Source organism: Hibiscus syriacus, unplaced genomic scaffold, assembly GCF_006381635.1.
Source record: "Hibiscus syriacus cultivar Baekdansim isolate YM2019G1 unplaced genomic scaffold, ASM638163v2 tig00111445_pilon, whole genome shotgun sequence".
Classification (NCBI taxonomy): Eukaryota; Viridiplantae; Streptophyta; class Magnoliopsida; order Malvales; family Malvaceae; genus Hibiscus; species Hibiscus syriacus.
The window spans coordinates 198,415-207,613 of NW_024063096.1; the positions used below are offsets into that span (position 1 = coordinate 198,415).

Sequence of the window (9,199 nt, forward strand, 5' to 3'; positions counted from 1 at the left end):
GAATCTTCGATAATAACCGGCAAGTCCAAGGAAACTCCGAACTTTAGATACATTCTTTGGAACTTCCCAGTCCATTATAGCTTTAACCTTCTGAGGGTCCACTCTAATCCCAACTGCCGAGATCACATGCCCCAAGAAAATTACTTCGTTTAGCCAGAATTCACATTTGGACAATTTCACATAGAGATTTTTATCCCTGAGAATTTACAAAACTAGCCTCAGATGTGCGATGTGCTCTTCAATGGACTTCGAATAAACCAGTATGTTATCAATAAAGACAACAACAAACTGGTCCAAATAAGGCTAAAAAATCATGTTCATGAGATCCATGAAAGCAGCTGGTGCATTCGTTACTCCGAATGGCATTACGATGAATTCATAATAACCATATCTCGTTCTGAAAGCCGTCTTCGGAATATATTTCTCCTGAATCTTCAATTGATGATAACCCAAACGTAGATCGATCTTCGAAAATACCGAAGCTCCTTTTAGTTGATCAAACAAGTCATTAATGTGCAGAAGGGGATACTTGTTCTTGATGGTCACCTTATTAAGCTGTCGATAATCAATACAGAGATGCATTGATCCATCATTCTTCTTAACAAATAACACTGGAGCTCCCCAAGGTGATACACTTGGTCGAATAATTCCCTTTCCTAACAACTCTTGCAATTGATTCTTTAACTCTTGCAATTCTTTCGGAGCCATCCGATAAGGTGCCATTGCAATTGGAGCGGTTCCTGGCATTACTTCAATTTGAAATTCTACTTCTCTATCTGGAGGTAATCCTGGCAACTCAGCCGGGAAAACTTTAGGGAATTCTTGAACTATTGGAATCTCCTCTAGCCCTTTCTCTATCGCTCTTAAATCTATCACATTTGTAAGAAATCCTTGACATCCCTGTATCAATAGCTTCATAGCTTACATTACTGACATTACATTTGCTAAGGGATTAAACTTTTCACTACTCACACTTATCTCTGTTCCTCTTGGACTTTTCAGGGTTACCTTTTTCAATCTGCAATTAACATCTCCATAGTAACGGAACAACCAATCCATTCCCAGAATCACTTCAAACTCGTCAAAGGGTAATTCCATCAGATTAGCAGAGAATTCAATTCCCTGAACCTTTATGGGACACCCCTTACAGACTTTATTCACCCGAGCACTATGGCCTAAAGGAGTTGTTACTATAATCTCATTACTTGTAGCTTCTAAGGGAATCTTCACTAACTTACTTGTAATATAAGAATAATTAGAACCCGGATCAATCAGTACCAATACTAATTTATCGTACAGCTGAAAAGTACCTGCTATAATATCAGGGTCATCACGGTCTTCACTTGTCTTTAGATGGTACACCCGTGCGGTTGACCGAACTTCAGGTTGAGCAGAGAATTCAGACGGGTTTCTTCCTCTGCCTCTTCCTCGTCCTCTTTGTGAGGAAGAACCAACTCTTTCAGATGGTGCAGGCTCACCAACCATCAATGGATAATCCCGGATAAAATGTCCGGCATCTCCGCATCAAAAACAAGTCCCAACAGCCATCCGACAAGCCCCAGAATGGTTTTTCCCACAGTGCTGACACTGTCTCGCTTGACTCGGAGTAGATCTCCCAACACCAGATCCCACTGACTGCGTCTGTCTAGGTCTTGCCTGACTTGCTCCCCTAGCAGACGATGCAACTGATTCTGATATAGCTTGTGATCGAAATCCTGAGTCTCTTCCCCTTTTTGATGGTGCTGAGCTAGAAGAAGCACCCGTTCTCTTTGATGTCTAAACTCTAAAATCCCCAAATCTCTCATTCTGAGCTCTTTCAAGAGCCTTGGCACGATTGATCACCTCTTGGAACGAGGACAAATTCAATACTATCAGCATCTCTTTCAATCTAGGGCGCAAACCCTCCACAAACCATTCACAAGCCTCTTTTTCAGTAGGCACAAGCTCGGATGCAAACCTACTCAACTTGTTGAACTCACATTCATACTCATATACAGAGCGGTTCATCTGTTTCAAATTCAAAAACTCATACTTCATCTGTCGAATAAATTGATCTCCAATGTACTTGTTTTTAAATTCATCTAAGAATAAATACCAAGTCAATTGGTCACTGGGCATCCTCATGGTGACGTTCGTCCACCATATTCTCGCCTGACCCCTCAACAACGAGATAACTCCATCTAACTTCTCCACTTCAGAACAGTGGAGACCATCCAACATGATTTTTAAATCATTTAACCAAAGATCTGCCGCAACCGGACCTTCTTAGGTTTCTCCCTTAAATTCGGGAGCTCTTAAACCTATCAACTCTTTTACTACATTCATCATTTGAGTTGGTGGAGCAGGAGGTTGAAGACGCATTAGAATAGCGTCTAACGTTCTGAAGAACATATCTTGATCTTGCACAGGTACTCCTTGAGATGCATGTTCTTCACCTTGCTTGGACAGGGCAGGTGAATTACTGCTTTCAGCAGGCCTATCTTCTCCCGCTTCACTTCGGGAGCTATTATGTCCGGACATCTAATAAGAATAAACACATTGTTCTATTAGCAAAACAACATACTCATACTATACCAGATCAGAAGTTCTCACTATTTGTTGGCATGTATTCCATTTAAAGACTCTATAGACTCTAGTTTATGCCTAGAATTGGCTAAACCATAGCTCTGATACCATTAAATGTAACACCCCCAACCCGGATATGAGTCAGAGATATTACATTGACTTTTAAAACACAACTCATTACAAATAATAGCAAAATATTTGAACTTATATTACGAAAAATACAATAATATACATATGGTAATATAAGTTTACCAAAATATTCAGAGTATACACAACTTAACTCTTTAGTTACATGCCAATATCCATTTTCATAACAAAATGACCTACTGATTAAGTTGCTTCTGATCTGATAGTTGCAGGAGTAATGTTGTCTAGCTGCTTAACCTCGATAATCTACTTTATTGGATCCTACATGTGAAACACTCACACGCTAAGTCATCGACTTAGTGAGGCAATATAATAATAATATCGATAAATATAAAGTAATTACCAAAATAAGATGGGTTGCAATGATAAGATGTATGTAAACAATGCAAGAACCAGAACCATGTTTCTTACACATATACTTATCAAATTCACATTCATAAGTTCGCCTTAGTAAGTTCATTAGCCCATGGTACCATACAGAGAACCTAAGGTATGTGAGTATTGTGAGGTTGTGCACTATGCTGTCACCACAGCTCATATAATTGCACCTAAGTGCCACTTAGAATTGCACCAGAGTGCCGCGTAGAATTGCACCGTAGTGCCATATAATAATGTCCATAAGGACCACATATCATTCCTTAAGAATCATATACATATGCCAAGGATCAAGTATGTGTCTAACCAGACCTCACACATGTTCCAAAGAATATATATATGTCCCGAAGAACCACATATCATTCCTTAAGAATCATATACATATGTCAAGGATCAAGTATGTGTCTCACCAGACCTCACACATGTTCCAAAGAATACATATATGTCCCGAAGGACCACATAGACCCTCTACCCTTGGCATGCCAACTATACCTATAGTTCTCATTTACATAACATGGGCTTTCACAATTTATCTTTTTTGTATCACGTAGACATATTATTTTCATACCTTTATTGCATAACTCATATAACTTTTTCTTGCATATTCATGTCCCATAATGCATATGGTATGGATTCATGTCATATATCATAATATGACATACTATCATGTATCAAAATATTGAATCTAGACTTATCACAAGTCTAGAACTGAATAAAATACATATTCATGCTATGCATATGCACTCATCTAGATTTCTTTGTCTTTCCCTCGATTGATCCTACTTGTTGATGGTTTCGGAACTCGTTTAGGCTCGATATCTACATAGTAATTCATTGATACTTATCAGTATACTAATTACTATATTCTAAACTATCATTTCTTAGGCTAAAAGAAAAGCCATTTTCATCTTTTAATGGAGGTATGCATCGATGTACTACACCATGCATCGATGTCCTATTCGATGTTTGTATTTAATGGGGATACATCGATGCACTCCTTATGCATTTATGCATAAATCCTATTTGATGTTTTCTTTTTAAATTAATGCATCGATGCACCTTAAATAATTTCTGGGATTTATCATCGATGCATCGGTGCACAATGAATGTGCATCGATGCACATTGCCCAGAATTGTCATTTTAGCACGAAAATCTCTTCTTAGTCTACTTAACACTTTATATTTCCCCTCTTTATATATCCTTAACTTGCATACTCTTACTTAAACTAATTATTATCCATTCCATACTTTTGAAACTTAAAATCCAATTCTCTATGTAGAATTTAAGAATCTAACCCAAATTCCAACATGTTCTAATTTGAATTCTAACACCTCATACTTCTTAGTTAGCTTTATGACAAGTCAAATTCCACTTCTAATTCTTATTAGGAACTCTAATCCAAGATTTCACTTTTCTACTTCCTTTCTTTGGTTATTCATATTCTCTTCATCTTATGGTTTTAAGATAATCTAAGCTTTCCTTAAGCTTAGTTATCACCTAAGGATCAATAAGAAACCTTAAATTCAAGAAAACTCACCTTTAGCTTGGTCTCTCGATGGAGAAAAATAAGTGAAGAAGAAGAGAAATCTGGAAACTTTTGTTCTCTTCATTTGCCTTCCACGTGGATTTAAATATCCTCATCTAATATTTAATTATTTCCCCTAGTAAAAGACTCATTTACCCCTTTAGTTCCTCCTTCTTTGTTAATTGATCCTACACAAAACATTCCCATTAAATCTTTCAACTATTCAATTTATCTACTTTGGTCACTGAATTTTATAATTTCACAATTTGATCACTAACTCGGTGTGGAGGATGTTACACTTTTTCTTCTTCTTCAGGGTTATATGAATTACAGAATGGATGTTCAAAATCCGAGTATTGACCAAGATCATCAAAATCCGAGTATTGACCAAGATCAAATTCCGGGTATTAACCAAGATCAAATTTCGAATACTAACTAGTACTCACAATTTTTTCTGTTGGCTCATAATCGTCTAACTGGTCAATACGAAAACCAGAATTTGGTGCTGAAAGTTTATTGGGATTTGGATTAGGAAAAGGTTGTGGGTCTTGAGATTGTGTTTGATATTGTGTTTGGTATTGGAAATGTGGTGAAACAAAATTTGCTTGGTGATGAAATTGTGGTGGAACCATTAAATTTTGGGTTGAAGAACTTAGTTGAGTACTACCCGCTATTGACCCAACTTCACTACTTTTAGGTTCAACAATATACAATGTAACATCATCTTCTTGCGAAACACTAATGTAAGCAATGAATCGTTCAACATCTTCATTGTCGGTTAACAAATAAACTTTACCTTTTCTCAGATAAGATAGCCTAAATCCACTTAGAGGCTCTAAATTCAATTTCTTTGCAACACATAATATTAGAGTTTTATAAGTTAACTTTTTTAATGACAGTTTTAGTTGAAGATTCATGTGTAAAGGCACATATTGTAAAACACCATGAACATTCTCCCATGACCCTCCAAAACACAAATCTATCCAAACATGATCAACATTAGATGATTTTATTCTAAAAATTGTAAATTAATTTACTAAACAAACGAGCTATAAACTAGATATCATCACTAACTTAGAGAAAAACATACCTTTATTAAGTTGATAGTTGATAATTTGGGAGAGAAATCATTGAAAAATTATATAGAAATAAAATTATGTAAAAAAAATAGAGATGGGGAAGGATGTCGTTGGATATAGGAACGGATGTCGCCGGAGAGAGTGATAGATGGAGATAGAATGAGTTGCGATTTAAGGATTTAGGTTATGAGTTGCTGCTGCTGCGTTGTTATATACCCAAAACATTTGTGTTGCGAAACTAAAACCTATTGTGAAATTAAATTCGCGTTGCGAATTTGAAATTCAGTTGCGAATTTAGAAAATTGAAAAGCGAATTTGGAAAATCGCAATGTGATTTACATATTCGCGTTGTGAAATTGGAAACTGGGTTGCGAAATTGGAATTCGCATTGCGAATTTGTTGTCATTTTGGCAAATCCAAAAAAAGTTTGTTAAATTCGTATATTATAAGGCATTTTTGGTCACTGAGGTTATTTTCTCTATTAAAAATAGAGAGACTAAAATAAAATTTTAAATATATATAAATTAGTAAAAAAATAAACAAAATCATTGACATTTGTAAAAATCATTTTATTTTTTTGGCATCAATATTTCTTAATTTAACTATTTTTTAAATCTTTAATGAATTTAAAGGGCGATATAAATATATAAATTAAGGAATATTGATGTTGAAAATTAAAATTAGGAAAATAAAGTGATTTTTATAAATTAGGGAGAATTTAATTTAATTTGAAAAATTTAACTTTCGAATTGTGAAATCTAAATTTTTTGAAACTTAAAACTTAAAAAACCAAATAAGTTCGAATAACTAAAATAATTATATTAATTAACTCAATTTTTTAAATAAAATAAAATAAAATTTTCAAGTTAGATCGAATTTTTCTTATCTCTATATCGAAAATATATTTTTAATAGTATACGGTAATTATAAGATAATATATGTTTATAATATTTTTATTAGTTTTAACAGTCGGTGAAACTAAATAGTATGAATGGTGTGGCAATTATCAAAATTGGCCTCAATGTGACTTTATGAAGAACAACTACTTTCAATCTTAGTCCAATGCTGAAACAAAGGATAAAGTAATCAACTGCTTTAAGCAAATACTTATGGAAATATTTCTGAAGATTTTTAAATAAATAAGCTAACTAAATTATGAGCAAACTAAGTGGTATGACCACAAAGCAGGATTGCAGAGGAATGAACAGAAGACATTAGTAAAACCACGACGAAGGCTTATCAAAGTTAGTATAAGGATAACGCACCCACCACTTTCAAGAGCTTCCTGGACAGATCGGAGAGAAAGAATAGAGATGACCAATGGGTCTTGATTTGGTGAAAGTCGTCGATTCTCACATTTTTCTTCCTTAGCCTCCCGAGACAAATCTGCAGCTAAATCATCCGGTGAAAGTTCTTCAATTTCACCTGAATTTTCTTTTCCATAGCCAGTTTGTACTTCGTCGTTGATCTGGTCTTCACCTTCATGAGCTTCATCAACATTTTTCCCATCAAGATTCAAGGAGTTTCCACTTTGCTTTCCGTTACTTGTCACTGCACATGGAGTAGACAAAACACCGAAGTTGGAGCTTCTTGAGTCAGATCCAATGCTGGATGAAGAGCCTTCCTTCTTGATATTGACACTTTCTGCTCTTGGCTTCTTACTGATTTCAACAATACCCTTTCCCTGTTGAACTCTTGGACTCGAATTACCCCCCAGTCTTCCCACTAAAATTCTTCATATGGTTTCTCCTGTGCACGTACCCCAAAACTGCAGGCAGGCCCTGTGGCATACTTGCTGCGGTAGAAGACTTGCTACTTCGATATTCACAAACTTCGGTGGAATCTGAACCGGGGCTATGCATCACGAACCCTCTAGCAACATTCACGTTCTTTAATGTATTCACAGGTCTAATGTAAGGCCCACTATTCTGCTTGATCTCAGTTGATTCAATATGTTGAGGTTTAGTTGGATTCTCAGAACCAGACAAACCTCTTTTCAAAACTTTAGAACCGTCAATAACAGCAGTTGGATCCTTAACAATCTCTCTCTTGATACGTCTCCATTTCTTCAACCCATAGCCTTTGGTGGTAGATTTAGCTGGTGAGGGAGACAAATGCACAATTCCATCTGGACCATTTACATGATTATCAGCCGTGAAATCACCGGTACCAACACTTTGATCAGTGGACAACCTCTGTGTCTGAGTATCATTTGTGCATGGCCCAATATCCTTACTTTTGCAATCATCAACGTGAGTATCCTTGATTTCATTAACATCAACACGAGGTATAGTGTGCAGAGGGGATTCATTAGCCTCCAAAAATTCAATCACAGAGCATTCACTACCCAAATCCATAGCTATTAATATGGGGTTTCGTCCAATATTCAATCAAGAACAAAATTGAGATAGAGATCAACAGCAAGAATTATCATTCCAGAAAAAAGAGTAAAAAATCAACCAAAACTTGAAAAGAAAATCAATCCAACTATGCTATTCAATTATCTTGCAGAAAAGTTCAATTAGATGTATAACTTTCAATACAGTGATCATTGGGATTCTCTATAATCAATTATGAACACAAACGAATGAATTCAAATTGGAGAATTGAGCTAGACTTTCTCTATAAACAAGAATATTTATATACCACGAAAGCTCAGGAATAATTAATTAAAACAAATAAAAATAATAATTAAAAATAGGGGAAATGTGCATTTTAGGATTGTCGTAACGTATTGTTTGACAAACGAATAAGTTTTCGATAAAAACCCTAAATTACGACTTATTTGGGGAAAAATTGAATGTTTGTGTTTATTTTAATTAAATTGAATTGGAGTCACCATTGACCTTTGGGTTAGTTAAACCAAACACCTAAAAACGTCTCTTAAACAATTTTAATAAAAAATCATTTTTAAGACAAAAAACTGATCTGTGCTTGTCAAAGATTCCTTCTATGTTCGGGAGTCGATTACGCATGGAAAAGAGTTAGCACCCTACAACGCCAAAAAATTAGTACCTAATCGCTTGTATGTTGTCGTGGTGGAAATAAAAAATTCAAATCAATATTTAAAGTGTGATCTTTTTATTGAACATTAATTAATTTATTTTGAAATAATTATTAGGGAACATTCTTTATATTTGAGAAGAAATCACGGGATTTGTGAATCCTCCAACGGGAAGATTATCTCATCTATTTCTCCTTTATATGAGAATGTTCTCTCTTTATTCATGGTAACAAAATACATAAATCGAATATTCGTGCGATAAAATGTCAAATAAAATAATAAAACATGTGATTAAAGAAAATAAATCATATATATTGCCATTATATAAACTAAAGGAATAATAATAATAATAAACCATGCTTACAAATAGTGTGGAACGAGCAAATAAATAATAAACAAACAATAGTTAAACATGCCTAGTAAATATAAAATTAAATAGCAAAATTACAAACTTTAATAGTTAAACAATAACATTACAAAACAACAGTTACCCATTGCAACAA

The 9,199-nt window shown here is 34.8% G+C and overlaps 1 pseudogene; it reads right to left on the reverse strand.

Annotated features, from left to right (window-relative positions):
* Positions 1-6,845: 6,845 nt before the first annotated feature.
* Positions 6,846-8,065, reverse strand: LOC120163389 (annotated as a pseudogene).
* Positions 8,066-9,199: the final 1,134 nt, after the last annotated feature.